We start from the raw sequence: 17,634 nt of genomic DNA on the forward strand, positions 1-17,634 counted from the left end.
TGTAGGTGTGCACCAACACAGTATTAGTCACGTTTGGAGTTTGTAGGTGATTAAGGATACCAAAGCATTTTTAGGCACACATGCATTGTGTAGGCCTGGGATTGAACCAAAGTAGTCTGAGGCACGTGCACATTTTGTAGACGGAGTACCACAAACTAGTGTGAGCCACACTTGAATTTTGTAGGAGTGCAGTACAACAAAGCAATGTGAGGCACAAATGCATTCTGTATGAGGGGCAGTATGCCAAAGAAGTCTGAGGCACACATGTTTTGTGTATGCTTGTATGCAAGGAGAGTGATCAAGGGCTGTGTTAGGCACACACAAATTATGTAGGTAGAGGAGAACACTAAAGCAATGTTAGGCACAGGTACATTTTGTAGTCATTGCCGTATGCAAAAGCAGCCTCACTCACACATGCTTTTTGTAAGCTGGGGTGAGTGGAAAGGCAGTTCTGGGCACCCAAGAATTTTGTAGGTACTGAGCACTCGAAAACAGTCTTACACATTCATGGTTTTGAAAGTTTAGGTTTCACAAGTGGACAAAAAATTGCCCACGCATTACACAACAGAGAAAGCCATGAGGAAGATCTGAGTGGTTACGGGACAAAACACGTGTTGGCTAACAATTAAAAACACAAGTGGACTTAAAATTCATGAGACTCCGTTGATTTTGACTATTAATTATGCAAAAAGGACATGTAACATTTTAGGGTGCAGCGCTCTGGTTCCATAACACTTATTAGACTGTTTTTCCTTGGTGACTTTGACCGAGTGTCCGTGTTTTGACCACTGCAGGCTGAACCCCCCTGTTGGGGGCTGCTCCGGATCACCGGGCAGCCCCGTGCTCGGGTCGGGTGGCACCCGACAACATACACACTTCGGCAGCACCCATGCCGCATACTCAGGGGTGGGGGCTCATCCCACCCGCTCCGGGACACCGGAGCTCCCCACATGGCCGGCTGGCAACCGGCTCATCGCGGCCCCGGCTCTGAGGGCACCCAGGCCGGGGTCGCCACCCTGGCCCGACTCACAGGGCCAGGGAAACACACATGGACGGCGTTGCCCGGCAGGGGCACCGTCCGGACGGCGTTGCCCGGCAGGGGCACCGTCCTGGGGCTGGGCCCCGTCCGTGGGCCCAGCACACGTGGTGGGGCGCCACCATGGCGCCGACACAAGAACACACACACCACGGAGTCTCGTTGGTAGGACTGCCGAGCCGGAAGCGGCTCGGACCTTTTTATTAAGATGGTCACATGGGTAACCATGTGACCATGCCACCACACACTGGACAATACCATGGCCCCTTGCAGGGGTGCCATGCAACACCCCCCCAGTCCCCAGAAATAAAAAATATAGTTTCTTCTCTAGATACTAGTCCAGAGCTCAATGGAGTATTAGCCCCAATCTTCTTCTGCATTTAAGAACTCCACCAGAAGACAACTGGTCTTATTAAACTGTCTGCATTTCTTTTTGACCCCAAGCTTTAGGGATACCAAGATCAAGCAGACTGTTTTGACTTCTGCAGCTGAATTTCTTTTGCTGCTTTACATGCACCCCTCCTGTTAATATTTCAGTTTTAAATATGTTTGGCACATTTTAAAGGAAGAGTTTCCACTTCCCCTTGTTCCAACTGACAGGACACCATGCCCTCCACGTATGCTCCTGAGCTCACAATTGCCCATGCTTTACTTTGGCAGATGATAATACTGTGAATGTTCTGAGCTTCATTACCATTTAGTGATGCAATGATAGCTTTAGCTTTCTGACAGTTCTTGTACCTGGCACTAGCATAGCCACGGATAAGCCCACGAATTGCCACTTCATGATGAGATAAAATGTGTATATTTTTCCTACATTTCAAAAAGGGGGATTCAAATGCCTCATAGATGTTTTGAGGTAGCTTACCAATTAACAGCGATGAGTGCGTGTGAGTAGGGGTATGCGTGGGGCGGGTGATAGGCACCAAACCAGTCGAGTGGAGGTTTAAAGTGCTTCTGCTGAACATTTAACTGAGTCATGTTGGTTCCCACTTTTTTGATCCACGACATCAGGACGGACTTATTAGAAGATGGACTGCATTATCCAAATCTAGCACTGCTGGTCCTTACCCTCCTCTGCTATACACATTTCGATGCGTCTTTGTCTCATGCATACAGCTCCTGTCAGCTAAGCTTTTGTCTGTCGAAATCTTCCAGCAACAATTGACAGTTATTCAGTTTTTAGAATGGCTCAGAGGAAGAGATTGTCTGATGGAACTCTCCTCTCCAGTGGTTTGCCTCAGGAGTAGACAGGACAATTCTATCCAAGACTTGAGACCAGACATTGGGCTTGATTCTCGGTAAAAACTGTTGGAGTCCAGATGGAAGGGTCGAACCCCTCCAGCTTGACCTTCCCATGGGTATGTTTTGGGAAGATTGGACACCCCTACAGAACCGCACCAAGGTCTTGCCAGTTCTTGAAACAGAGCCAAAGGTACAAGGCCCAAAAATGTATGAGAAATCTGGCTACAAATGTCAGTCTCCGTTCTCCATGAATGTGGAGGGATTGGGAAATCCGAGCACTGGTAGAATAAGGGCAACCATGGTATAAAAATAAAAAATAAAAAACTCAAAAGACAATTTTAGAGTAAGTTACACATAACAACTGAGATTTCAGAAGCCTCACAGAGGCTGTGGGTTTCTTACATAACATTAAGAAACAGAAGTCTTCCTACGGCCAAATAAATATTTAATTGGAACTGGAACTACAACTGTTCTGCAGATAGAGCGGGGCGTGATTCCCTTATGCCAGACAACCCACCAAAGGAGGCGGGATGTAATCTCCACTTTACACTGCTCGTAAATAATTTATACATTGAAAAGAGCAGCTACATCGCTTAGAACTGCAGTAACAGACGGCGAAATAGTGACTGAAAGATGCTCTTTGATCCCTCCCAGAGTGCTGCTATGTCAGATTGTAAAATAGATGTGAATTACTTTAATTCGGTAATACCTTTAGATAAGAGCCCAACGGACCACTGCATTTCACCTCTGAAGTTGAACAAGGGACATTAACAACAGTTCAACTTTATCTGTTTTAAAAAATAGATATACGCTGTTAGATGTTTTTCCCAAAGTACCGACATGTTCTGCAACAGTCTTTCTTTTATTCCACAACAGAAACGGTTCCTACTAGCAAGCAGCCCAACTGAGGAATGCATTTACACAGAGGTTCCAAGAACGAAAAAACAGCAATCAATACGTCTTCCTCTTTATTTATTTATAACAATCACAAGGAAAGCAATGCATGTTTGGCACCAAACCGCATACAGAATTGTCCATTGATAATGGAGTGGTCCTTTACAATGGGGTGAGAGAATGTGACTTAAAGACCAGATGTTGTAGGGGAGGTAGAAACATAAATCAGGGTATGAGGACAGGGCAGAATGACATAGGAACAGGATGGTGGAGGAAGTGCTGAATTAAGGATGGACCGGTGACATAAAATTGTTTTAGGTTTGTCTATGAAGGGTAGGGAGAGAGGAAAAAAGGTGATGCAGTGGTGTAGAGTTCTAAGAAACAGGTTCTTCAGAAAGAAGGAGAGTTTTGAGGTTGGATTTAAATAGTGGTAGTGTTGAAGTAGTACGGACAGAGGGAGGAAGAGCATTTCAGAGTAAGGGAGCGAGGCGAGACAGAGTGGAAACGAGAGGGTGTCACGGGGCACAAGGAGGTGAACTGAGGATGATCTTAACGAGCAAGGGGGGAGTAGAGAGTGAGATGTGCAGGTAGGCAGGGTGGGGGGGGAAACACGAACAGTTTTGAAGATGATAAAAATACGTTTATACTTAGCTTTGTTTCATAGATAGCCAGCCAATCTGTTGATACGCAGAGGAGGTAGGGGTAGTGTGTGAAAGCACTTTGACAGGAGATGCCAAGTTTCCAGCAGGATCGTTGGACTAAATTCACTGTTTTTCTTTTCCTTCGCGAGGAGTGGCTAATTGAAGCACAAGAACTCAAAAACACACATACTGTGGATATCAATTTTCAACAACGGTAATGCAATGTACTATGAAAAAAAGAGCTTCCACATTTCTTTGGTGCGTCTTAACTGAGTCGTTGGAGAGGGTGGATGACTTCATTTACGTGGTATCCTCGGTAAGCCCCATAAGTCGTCGGTGCGGGAGTGATTGAGAACTCTGGCGATAACTTTGTTGAATCAAATGAGGTGGGTGGGTGCTAAATATGGCATGTTTTCACTACTCCCTAATTTAATATTTTATGAAGGGAGGATTATTCTGAAATTGCTTTATGGAATAGAAGTGCAATTTTTATGGGTGTTAGAATTGTTATCTCTTTTGGAAGGTATCATTTTATGGTTTCCGAATTCAGTTGCTAAGGCAGAGATCCAATATGAACTGGGTATTAACTTTCTTATTTCTAGAACCATTTGGAGAATTGTATCATTTTATCAGAATATTATTTGCCCATTGGAGAATTCTCTATATTCTGATTTGTATAGTTTAGCTCAAACAAAAAAGTGGGGGTTTTAGGTGAATTTGCATAATATTGCACAAGTCAGTTGAGTCAGAGGGGGATGATGGAGGAGGATCTTATTAGTAACCCATTGAGGCTCATGCAGAGTCTATATAGCTGGCTCAGGATTCTGATCATTGAATATCTACATGGTTATGAATCAATGGTTCATTTAGGAATTATTAAACTGAAAAAGCAGGTGTCGCTGTCAACCAAGGGTCAGGGAACGATCGATAAGCATATAGAAAAAGAGGACCAACCAGGGGTTCACTTTGAACCTTACTAAACATGGACTAAGGACGGATGACCCATTATGTTATCTCCTATTGCACGTCATACCAAATGTTCATGATATTGGGTTGTGGTTGAAAAGTAGCCATAAGCCTTAAACAAACAACTACAATTGGCAACATTGTAAGAAGACATTGTGAGCATTGACATTACTCCCAGAAATGTAGTTTCACTCTGGACATTCTCCCATGCATTCAACAAAATATACACGAACAAGAGCAAGACACACATGCCTCTCTCCTCCATTAAAGCCACAGATGAGTGCCTTTTCCCAGAACAGATATAAACCACTGTTGGCAGAACAGGGACAGCCAATTCCCTTATTTCAGAGGGCATAAAGGGGACCCTTCAGTAGAAATGCAAAGCAAAGTGAGAAAACAATATACCATTGGAAATACAGTTTATTATGTGGGTGGGGGTGTTATGATGACATCTGCATACATCTAAAATAGCCCTTTTGTGGTTTTCTAATGCATTAGTCACAACACTCACACGTTGCCACTGGATATACGAGCATTTAGAAGTCCAACACATCAGAGTGGCATTAATTGGGGAGAGCAAAATATGAATGTGCCATTGGACCATCCTTTATGTCTATGTGCACCCTGCCTGATGTACCTGCAAAGCTGCACTCTCAACGTTTCAAACATAAGTGCAAAGTGCAGTGTTTGACTATAGTTTACATACATACAAAGTTTCAATTAGCAAAATGTCTTTGCACATTTGCCCAGACCAACAGCAAAAAGTTACATCTCCAAAGAATAAAACACATTTACTTCTCACCTCCGATAAAGCTACATATGAGTGCCCCTCCCCAGGAGTACCATTATTAAAGTAGGTGAAAGATGAAGTGAAACATTTGGGCAGTTGGGTGGCTACGGCACTTTTTTTCTGTGTTTACTGATAGCTTATGTACCTCTGTTGAATTGTTGTTAGTAAGCTGCTGGGCTGGGGTACTAGCTTGCCACTATCGGCATACACTGATGTACTTAATGGGTTCTATGAACCTTTGGCCCCATTTTTTTCTCCAAATGCATTTTTTCCCAAATACATTTTTGCTGAGTGTTGCTTTTTTGGTGGTAAAATGCAGGGGGAGACCTCGTGCACCCCTCTTGCGTACCTCAACGCCCAACCCCACATATACCCTGACCCCACTTACCATCTGCATTTTGCAGCTGAAAAATGTGCAAAAGAAATTTGCAAAAATGCATTCGGCTAAAATGTATTAAGTGAAATTGGGCTAGACAACTTAGGGCCTGATTCATGGAAGTGTTTTGTAATGGCACAATCCCATAGGAAAACGTCCCATGAATCAGGCCCTTAATGTCAACAGTTCAGAGGTCTGGATCAAGTGATATACACCTGCAGAGGAGGAGCCAAGTACTCCCCCTCCAACTGACCCGCCCATATTACCTATGGAATGGGAACCAAAGTATGTAACGTATGCAAAATTATTGAATCAGCAAAGAGCAGAGGGTGGACTCTGTGCAGTACCCATAAGAGTCCCAGTACCTAAGAGAATCTGTGAGTCAAGGTACCCATTGAGAAAACCGTACCTGCATGCAAGACAATTTGATGGTCATTTGAATGAGATTCCCGAAGAAGCAGAGCAGATGAAAGGCAAGAATGAATGGTGACGTCACACAGAACGAGATGACCCACATGGAAGCGATGCAGAGATCAGAGAATGCAGATAAGGCATCAAGAAAGCAACAAGGATAAGTGACATCTTGGGCTCAGGGTGAAGAAGCTTATGCCACAGAAACAGATGAAGATATCAAGTCCATTTACACGTGTACAGATGCAATTGAAATGCAAGCAGCAAAATGATCGTGAAGCAAGCTCTAAGCTTATAATAGATAGACTGCGGCAAGCGCCAATTTATATATACCTCTGTAGATGCATATGGACAAATAAAAGATGGATTTTTCGATTGTACATTATAAAGCAGTACTGAACATGAATAAGAAGGCCTCACTCCAGTGTGTTACAGTTAGAAGAAAGTTTTAATTGCAAAAATGAATCTCAGCAGACAGAGATAGGATGAGCCAGGAAGCCAAAAGACTTATCAACCAGGACTTGGCTGACATTGGATACAAATTGTGTGAAGCAACAAGGGACTCCTGTTCAGGAAGCATGAGCAAAACAAAATATGTCAGAGGACTAATATAAAGAATATTAAATACACAAAAAGCTAAATTTCATGGTGTCCAGTCATGTGAAAAGAAGGAATTGGAAGGACGAGGTGGTCACATCTACGCACGAGGGCCGGCTGTGCCTACACTCCTTAAAATTCTCAAGAGCGCAGTACAAACTCGAGGCAAACTTACAAACTTCAAAGCACTAATTGACACTGGACCATTGAGGTGATGATGGATGTACATAATAATTGGTGGAAAGTTAATTTCTAGATGAGCCCACTAACACCTGGATGTTCAGTCTGTGTGCTGCTAAACGTAGGTGGAAAAGTACTGATGGGGGTTAGAAGCCAACCAATTATAGAGGACTGTGTAATCAAGAGTCCTGTTGTTTGTGTAGCCAATGGAACATCGTGTATTTAGTGACATTCATAGTGGCCATGTTTTAGGGAGGGCTTAGTTGCCCCACCTGATGTTAAACACCCTATCACCTTTCTTCACGGTTCTATACTGATATGGAACATATGCTTAGACATTCACTTAGAACCAATCACTCCCTCTGATAGGTTTTTGTAGATCACCACGTAGGTAGTGACGCAGGTCAACGTCAATGATGATGATTTTATGCAATATAACCTCAGTTTCTACTAAAATGGAAGAGTAAGAGGGTCAAACGACTGCTGATTTTCGTTGTACTCCCTGTTTTATATACTTTTTATTAAAACAGACTCGCCCTTTGCCAAACTACCTGAGTCATTTTGATTATTTGTGTATGAATAAAAATCTCCGTCCCCATCCATCTCCAGGGTATTGCTACTCATCTTAAAGAGGTGGGAGAACCCAATTCACTTGGTAGCAGAGAGAAGATGGTACTTTAAAAAGCCCATCGACCATCGATATAAATAAACTTTAGAATCTCAGTAATATCGCACGACCTTTGCCATTCAGCTGACAGGACGTGAAGCTCCCTGTAGATAGTGGTTAGTGTAAAAGACAGAAAAATCCTTGCAAGGAAGGTGTGACGGGTCCCTTTAGTTTCTATAAGAATCCCCTCCCACTTCTATGGTGAGCGGAACGGACCATGGTTTAAAGAGGCGGTAACGAAGGTGGCGATCCTGAGTGTCCGAAGAAGAAAAATATGCGAATGGTGAGTAGAAAATGAGGAGTGTGGCAAATTGATACATGCGTAATAAAATTAAGGACAGTAACAGAGGGAGGCGGGATAAACCTAACGAAATGGTAAGAGTGCAAAAATATATATATATATATATATATGTGGGGAATAAGATATTGACTTGAGGTGGCCGAGCAATATAATAAGTAAAATTGTATGAGAGGCCACAATAAAGAGGATACACCCTATACTTAAGTTTTAAAGAACGTTAGAAGAAATCTTATCTAAAATCCCATTTGTGAATGACATAGAATTTGGGTCCGATTAAAGGCGGTTCTAAGGAGATAGATTTAAGTTCCGCGAGGAGGATTTTTTCGAGGCTAAAACGAGTCTTAAGAAAGAAGAAAACTTCATGTAACCAGTCAAGTTTGTCTGTTTGTTTTGTGTAGTTTTGAAAGCACGATGACGTCATAGTCAAAGGAAAAATGTATGATAAATGAGAGAAGTGTGAAGTTGAGGAAAATAAAGTGACTGTTTTTATTGTATTTGATGGTTGTTTTTTAGCGAGATTAAAGTAAAATTGTAGACAAACAGGATTGGTGCTTGCGACGATGGTGCTCGCTCATAGGGTATTGTTCTTTTGAAACGTGCTTTAAACCTATGATCAACAGCAAATGAGTGGTAAATAAGTTAAGAATAGACAAAGTAAGAATGGAGGATGTTACTCCATTAGTGCATCTCTGCAAACAGTTGCCAAAACCTGCACCTAAACTTAGACAGTACAGTGCAGAATGGGTTAAAGGAACCGCTGACAAAATGTTTATGCCGTGGCCACAAGGCGGATCACTGTCAAAGGCAGTCTTACAGCATATGACGACATATCTGCATTCTGCATATACTGGGAAAAAGCTAGAAAAGTGCCTAGCGAGCTTAGAGCTTTGTAAAATGTACCAACAAGAAAAAAATGAGGAGAGTCTCCTTTAGATTGGATACTTAATGTATGCAGAGAGGGGGTGAAGAGCCCTCTGCTCTGCTGGCCCCGTCTGAAATAAAAGACGAGAATAAGAAACAACATGGGTTATACCCATTAAGGGAACTTAAAGCAGCGACAGGGTACAGCAACCCGGCTTATGAGTCACCTACACCAAGTAGTGATGAGAGTCCGGAGAAAAACAGTGAGAAAGATGTAAGCTCCAAGGTCCTGAGGGACAAGGAGAGACGCGATAAAGAGAGAAGTGATCGAGCAAGCACATCTCTAGAAATAGGAAGAGAAATAAAGAGATGTAAGGGAGCAAGAGATAAAACTGATGAGGTAGCGCTTTTACAGAACGAATGGATGGGAGTTCCCATTTTGCTTAAACTCAATGGTAAAGGCATTGAGGATGCAAGACCAAGGGGGGATCAAGACGAGCAAGATAAAAGAGACAAAGAAAGAGAAGAACAATTAAAGGACAAAGGAACGAGAAGGGAAGATAGACAGAGATGAGAGCAGTTCCTTCAAGACGAACAGGCTAAAAAACAAGAGAGAGCAGAAGAGCAAAGAAAACGTGACAATAAACAAAGAACAGTTGATGAACAGTAGAGGTTAGAAAGAAAAATAATAGAAGAAGAGGAATAACAATTGAGGGGTAACAGGATGCAATGATTAAGGGATGAGGAGATACGAAGGGCAAATGAAAGATGGAATATGAAAAAGAAAAAGCAAGACAGAGTGAGAAAGGAAACTAGAAAGCGAAGAGAAGTTGACGTTGATATGGAGCGTAGAAGAAGGCAGAGAGCACGCACTCTCAAGTACTTGGAGAAGGAAGTAAGAGATCCTAATCCAAAAGTTGCATGGGAGGATATAGAGGAATTCTTCCCAGAATATGAGTCCTTACCAGGCCCGGCTAGAGCAAATCTAGAAGACGAGTTTGACTCGAGGAGCATTGAGAAAGAGATCGATAAAGTACCGTGAGATGATGGCTCAGACAAAGCCAATGGGAAAGGGAAGAAATTACCATCTCGAGAGCACTCAGTTGTATGACACAGGGGTAGGCTCATGTAGTGTGAGACATAAGGAGCTGTCTTTAGACAGACTGACTCTAAATAGAAATGAAGAGGAGAGAAGTTGCACAGTAAATGTCAGACGAAGAAAGGGAAGCCTTCCATGAGGAAGAGAAAGATGACGTATGTGGGTCTGAGGGATTCTTTTCTATGGATAAGGAAGTAAGATGGTTGGATTTAAATGTGCCCGTGTCTAAGGCGACAGAGCCATTAACACTGTCAGACCGACCTAGGGGGCAACTCCACGGTCAGAGGGGGGAGTCACCACCTTATGTAAGCAAGTTAAGATCATTGCCAGGTAGACGGCGATGAGGCAATATTGTCCTTGCATTGGACAGACAAATGATGAGAGATGAGAATGAGTTTGGGGCGTCACAGTTTTTTTTGTTAGAAAAAGGAGGGGCCAGACCACTTTATAAACCATGACCCCAGATGGATAAGGATAATTTAAGGTGTAAACTCACAATTTTAACTTCTGGTACTGGGAAATGGATACATGAATTAGAGAAAATGACCGGGGGAAAGACGTTGGCTATATGGGAGATAAAAGGTCTTTTAATCGCCATAATTGGTGAGAGAGCTGATGATGTGTGGACGAGGGCAGGATACCCTGGTGTGACTACAGTCAACACTGCTCACAATGGAGCACCATTCAATAACTGTAGAGCAGTAGTTTGGAAAGTGCTTTGAGAAATATATCCGGACATGGCTGATATGGGAGCTATACTGACAAAAAAGATGAAAGAAGGAGATGATACATTGGTTTACATTCAACATTTTCAGGTATCTTGTGTGTTGGAAACGCATGAATCTTGGAGGAAATCTATACCAGTGTTCTATCATGTATTATGTCAAGGGCTGCCACAGCCAATACCGAAGCAGCTCAAAACTTTACTGGGGATAGAGGCTAAACCATGGTCGGAAATTCAGCTGACCATTGTGCATTACTGCACACTACTGCAAGCAAAGAATCGCAAAAAAGACGATGCTCGCAAAGGCGAGGAGGAAAAATGTGTGCAGAAAAAACTATCCAAGTACGCCATTGAAGGTGCAATGTTGACCAGTGTAGATGCGTCGAGCTCACAGCAGGCAGTAAACATGGCGCAGGTGAATAATCAAAGACAGTTCTATCAAAACAATAGTGGTTATACTCTATGAGGAAGGGGATTCCGAGGATGAGGGTGGCAAGGTTACCAAGCGAATTGGCAGAGCAATCAGGGAAGGTTTCAGAACAACCAAGATGGGTTCCAAAATATGCAAAATTGCAATCCGAATATGCAAAATGGGCAGGTTGGGAGCCCACCGCATATATGTTGGACGTGTGGAATGACAGGGCACTTGTTTCGCACATGTAGAAGTCAAGGGTTCATGCAAAATGGCCACTTTTCAAGAGGAGGGATGTCAAATCCACCTGTATATTCACAGCAGAATGGAGATGGATTTACGCATAACCAAACAGTGCAGCAGCAAGTGTGAAGAATGCAGCAAGGCTTGCAACCACAGCAGGTAGCAGTTAACCTGCCACAAAGACAGTCGCAGCAATCGACCTATGCAGCTTCAGCAAACCACGAACACTGGTCAGGTAATGACTGTTAGATAGGGGATGTCACTGCCAATGGAGGGAATCCTTTCACAAACGATGGGACAAGGCTGTACCCGCAATGGGACAGCTCAGTTGGAGACCTGATGTGTTCAATACTATCTGTGACGCCAAACCCCCAAGAGGAACCAAGGGTGTATCTCAGTATAGGAGGCAACATTATTTAATTTTTAGTAGACACAGGTGCAACACGCTCATGTATACGGGAGGGAAAATGTTCAATGTCTGACAATGCCATGAATACTCAGTGATTCAAAGGAGCTACAAGTCGAGTTCCTTTTACAGAAGAATTACCAGTTTCTATAGGAGAATGTGACATTAAGGTGCCACTGTTGATAAACTGGGACGAGATTTAATGACGAAATTGAATATGACAATCTTGTTTACTGATGAAGGTATAGTGTGTTCAACGCGAGGAATGCATAATGTAAATGTGTGCAAAATGATCATTGCATTTGCAGGACAAATAGCTATGAGGGCGATTCCATTAGAACCAGAGGTTTTTCAGTATGGGGTTTGCATTCTAATGTCATGGTTGCCAGGACTGGCAGGTCGAACGATCAGAACTCCCAATTAATTTTTGATAGGCCAAGGATACCTATGCTCGAGGAAAAGGGACAAGTCTTTCCCTTGGAGATACAAGCAGCCATAGTTCGTGGAGAAATGGCTTTGCATGATGGCAATGATGATGAGGGTAGACAATGGCGCGCAGTAATCACCATTGGAGAAGGTTACAGATTGACTGACGTCACTGATGAAGACTTGTTTGGGGATCACCCATCTGACGGTGAGGTGATATTCGAGATGAGCATAACTTATTGGGTAAGAGCGAATAAAAGAGAAGATCCTCAAAAAATGATGTTAGCACAAAGGTGTCCTGAATATTTTGACAAAGATATGGCAAAAGTGCCAGTTTCATTATGGACCACAGGGCCCTATTACGTAGGTTTACTAAAGGGGGTTGGAGAACTGAAGATTAAATTGAAACCAGGAGCGATTTTACCTCGAGCCCGACAATATCCCATGTCTCGAGAGGCAGATGAAGGTATTTTTAAGACCATATCCGCCAAGATGGAACAGGGCATCCTCGTGACATCAGAGTCACCCTGAAATACTGCTGTGTACCCTATCAAAAAATCTAAGGGGGGGTTGTGGCGTTTAATACAAGTCCTTAGGCCAATAAACCAAATTGTAGAGGCCGAGGTCCCTCTAGTCCTGAACCCGTCTACAATTCTATGTAATATACCTGTTGATGCACGATACTTCACAGTGATTTACTTTAAAAACGCATTTTTCTCAATCCCATTGCATAAAGACTCGCAAGATCTGACATCATTTACGTTCAGACAAAAGCATTGTGTTGCAATACGTAGACAACATTCTAGTCTGCAGCACCTCAGAGGAAGAGTGCATACACGATTTTGTCCAGATGATGATTATACTCGCTGACAACGGATACAAGGTTGACAAGGAAAAGTTACAGTATTGTCAACAAGAAGTGTTGTACATAGGCCAATTGATTTTGCATGAAGGGAAAAAGGTTACTCCTGAAAGAGCTGAGACTATTCTGAAAACAGCCAAGCCACACACAATGAAACACATGCAGAGAGTTTTGGGATTATGTAACTATGTCAGAGCATGGGTCTTTGACTACAGCTCGTATATAAGGCCCCTTTTACAGGCTTTAAAGTAAGCACAGGCAATGCAGGAAAAAATCATATGGACAGAGGAGATGAAAACGGGTTTGACAAATTGAAAAAAGCAATTTGCACGGCTCCAGTTTTGCGGATTCCCAATTATGCTGAGGAATTCTTCTTCTTGTTTTCACATTCAGATGGCACTGTTATGACAGCAGTCCTTTCTCAGAGAACCACATTGGGGTACAAGCCCCTTGCATATTACAGTGGAATCTTAGACCCAGTGATGAGGGGTCATGTTCCATGCAAAAAAACTTTAGCAGCTGCTGCGTTCGCCATAGAGAAAGCTGCAAGAATAGTAATGGGATGTTCCATGACGTTATTTGTTCAGCACGCACTATTTGCCATCTTAGAAAAACCAAAAGGAACGTTGACTTCTCAAAGGGATTCGACCTATGAGGTAGTCATGTCAAATGCAGCGATCAAAATAGTTTGATGTAAAATGGTGAATCCACCCATGTTTATAGCTGAGCCAATGACAGAGGGAAAGCCTGTACACAATTGCGCGAACTATGAAGAGTTCTGTGATGAGCTCCCCAGAATGAAGGAGAATGCATTAGCAGGTGGAGAGATTGTTTTCCTTGACAGTTCTTCAAGGATTGATCAAGATGATGGACAGAGGTATACAGGTGCCGCTGTGCTAAAGCACATGGCTGATGGGGAATTTCGGGTGCTTATTAGTACTCGATTGCTGTCTCGTAATTCTGCACAAGCTGCAAAATTATTGGCGTTGATACTCGCAATCGAGAGTCACGCATACCAGGAAGTAACAGTGTACAGCGACTCTGCCTATGTGACGTCAACGTAGCACGCAGGGCTATCACGTTGGTAGAGGAGGAGCTACCACCGAGCGGACGGCACGCCAGTGCAACATGCCACCTTATTGGATAGGCTCATAAATGCACTACAGCTCCCAGTAGGCATTACAGTCGTTAAATGCGCAGCCCATACTAAAGGGGCAGATTTAATTCCACGTGGAAATCAGGTAGCGGTCACTGAGGCTAAGTGCATAGCAACTACAGATATAGGGTTGATGAATGTTGAAACTTGTCATGTAAATTAACAAATGACTGTAATGATGATTGTATCTGAAGGGTATAACCATTTGTCTAAAACGCAGTTGGTGGAAATCCAGGGGGAAGCACCCCAAGAGGAAAACAATTTGTGGACGCGAAGAGGGTGTTCTTTAAACCCACCTGAAACATTATGGCGACAGGACAGCACTGGTAAACCGGTGATGCCGGTAGCCTTAAGGGTGGCTTTAGAACAGCTACACTACCCCGTGAATACAACTAGGGTGAATCTTGCTGCAACTATTTTTGAGGATTGGTTTGTACTGAATTTGATGGAGCATGTTGTATTTTATATAGTGAACTGTATGGTGTGTCAACAATTCACGGCTAAGCATATACTGTCCACAGTTAGGGGAGTCATTCTGAGACCTAATGGCCCTTTCCACCACTTGCATATTGACAATGTCGATATGATACAAGTATGTAATGGATATAGATACCTGATCCTAGTAGTATGTCCGTTCTCAAGGTGGATAGAAGCAGGCCCCTTTACACACCCAGATTCCACCTGTGCAGCAAAATAGTTAGTTGGCTTATCATCTGCGAGGGCTCAATGGCTTGCTTAAAGAGAGAATAGCCAAGTTGAAGCTTACCTTGAAAAAGAGGAGGTTGCATTGTCTACCACTAGCATTATACGCATTGAGGAACCAACCAGGTTCTGACCACCATCTCAGACCACATGAAATTTTGACTGGGAGGTGAATGAGAACACCCCTAATGCCTCCAGCCAGAGTTAGAAGTGATGCTCAGCCAACGTCAGAATTGCTAGTATTGGAATTACGTGAGTATTTGAACTGTATGACTTCCAGTATCTCTGTCATTTCAGGACAGCTGCAGAGACAAGGGTGTAGATCAGTACAGAACACAGAAGGAGGGAACTTTCTGTTCCCAAACTATTCCCAGGAGATACAGTTTTAATCCACAATCACGTGAGAAAAAAGTGGGACGAGCTCCGCTTTTGTGGCCCTTTAATTGTGGAGGACATCACGCTGTCTGCTGTCAAAGTGCAGGGTAGGCGTGCCTGGATTTTCCTGGGAGACGTGAAAATTTTGCTGGAAAGACTCCTCTGCCTGCATCCCTACACGATGAGGCAAGTACAAGCATCGGGGAAGAACCACAGCACTTGCAGACAAGATCGATGACGAGGAAGAAGGACGCAGAAGCTGACAAGAACCCAGTGGACTGTGGCTTGGTTTGGGACACTCCTTTTAAGTCATTTATAAAAGGGTCAAGGAAAACTAGTTTGAACACTCTGTGCTGTCATTTCAGAGTGAAAGAAGATCTGTTTGTTCTTAAGGCCACAGTAGCTTATTGACTTTGGACTGAGGCATGCTTAAGCCTTGATAAGAAGCGGAGTATGCCAGATTTTAATCGTGGACACAGCAATTGGAAAAGGGTACAATACCCAGATACGCATAACACATAGTTCCTGTTTGGATTTACTTATGGTGTTACCCAGTGATGTCCTTACTAGAAACATTCTCACCTATTTTGAGTTAGTACTGTGCAATTATCCTTTGCTGGTGGGGAGAACCACCCACATTCCAGCCTTTTTACAAAATCCTAAGAATGAAGAAGTTATAAAAAGATTGCTCATAGTCATCACGGAACAGTTCTTGCAATAAACTGAATACAGTGAGGAGAGTACAAATGCCCCTATCAAATGAAGCAGCTCATAGACTAGTCAGTGTGGTGTTCTTTCGTCTAGTTGAAGAATATCTGCACCTTGTTGGGAGGCATACTGATGTGCGTGCGCTCCTTTCTCAGAGACCTGAGAAACACTGCCAATCTGAATGTGATCCTGGAAGGCATCATTATCCAGGTGAGCATCTATTCTGAAAGAAATCACAGATCAGTATAGAAACTTTTCTTCAAATGATAGATCGAGAGGTTGCTGAAAAGAAATACTTTTGGTTCCTGCTGAAAGAAATTCGACATGTCTTTTGGGATGAGGCAGATTTGAGGCATAGATTGGGAGATAATCTATATCATACAGATTTTGTAGACTTACTGAGGTTGTTATTCTTCATACCAAAGAGGCGTTAACAGTTCGACTAGTGAAAGACTGATTCCAGAGGCACAGAGACAGTGTTTTCATCATCCAGTAAGCGGGCAGTTGATCAAGGACGACTTGCTGAATCAAGACAGCAGTTTCCAGAAGCAGTTCACCATGCTGAAACATAACAAAAATTTAGTTTTCCTTCGGGTAATCTAAATAGCAATATCATTCTACCACATGAAGAAAGGCGCTCACATTGTCCAAGAAGTATATGTCGCAGGTTAACGTACCACTGTACAATCTACACCTGTATTGTGTTCATAATTGTACTGCTTTCCTTGACTGTGAGAATGGCATTTTACATTGGTGCACATGGAGCTAACACTCCTGTGCACATTTCTGAGCAGAAGGAAATTGTACCTGTGGCAACTACTAAATGGCCTAGACCATATGTAGTGATTCCTGTCCTAAAGAAAGATGGCAAATTGCCTGAGCTTGAGATGGATGTTGTAGTAATAATTCACATAAAGACCATTTCTAGATGCCAAAACAGGCTGGGAAAACCAGGCAAGGCATGGGTTGATAAAAGATGAGCCTACACAGGTAATACATGCGAATATACCCGGTCCAGTGGCAATTGATTCAACATCAGTTTCAAAGGGAAGATCCCAGATGGAGATTATCAGAGACATTGTCATGTCTAAATGGGCTGCTGAGCAGATGAGACGTTCTGAACTTTCTCCTACATAGGGAACCCGGACGGATGTTCATGTGATTAATTCAGTGAGAAGAAATTACATGGGTACATTTCATGATATGATTATGGAAGCTCATATGATAATAATGAGATCTAAAAGAAACACACAGGGAGATCATTATGAATTAAATGATTACCTGGACAGCACAGCACACCTGGGAAATAACATATGGTCCCAACACATGAAGGAAGTCAGGAGAAGAACTTCAAAGAGGTAATGCTTTGTATGTGGACTCTTGCCATACAGCATGGGGAAGTCAAAGATCTTCATAGCTGTTGAAATAGATGTCCAAACAGCACATTGTCTTTCACGCCTGGCACTTTGCAAAACAAGAGGCCAGTTCATGGGTCAAGATGCCTCTATCAAATAGGTAACTGAAAAGACAGGTCCAGATGAAGATGACTACATCCA

The 17,634-nt window shown here is 43.0% G+C and overlaps 1 long non-coding RNA gene across 1 annotated transcript in view; it reads left to right on the top strand.

Annotated features, from left to right (window-relative positions):
- The window catches only part of LOC138527816 (uncharacterized), a 96,806-nt gene that overhangs the window by 12,993 nt on the left and 66,179 nt on the right, over positions 1 to 17,634 (top strand). The window lies entirely within an intron of this gene.

Source organism: Ambystoma mexicanum, chromosome 7q (assembly GCF_040938575.1).
Source record: "Ambystoma mexicanum isolate Mex_15411 chromosome 7q, UKY_AmexF1_1, whole genome shotgun sequence".
Taxonomy (NCBI): Eukaryota; Metazoa; Chordata; class Amphibia; order Caudata; family Ambystomatidae; genus Ambystoma; species Ambystoma mexicanum.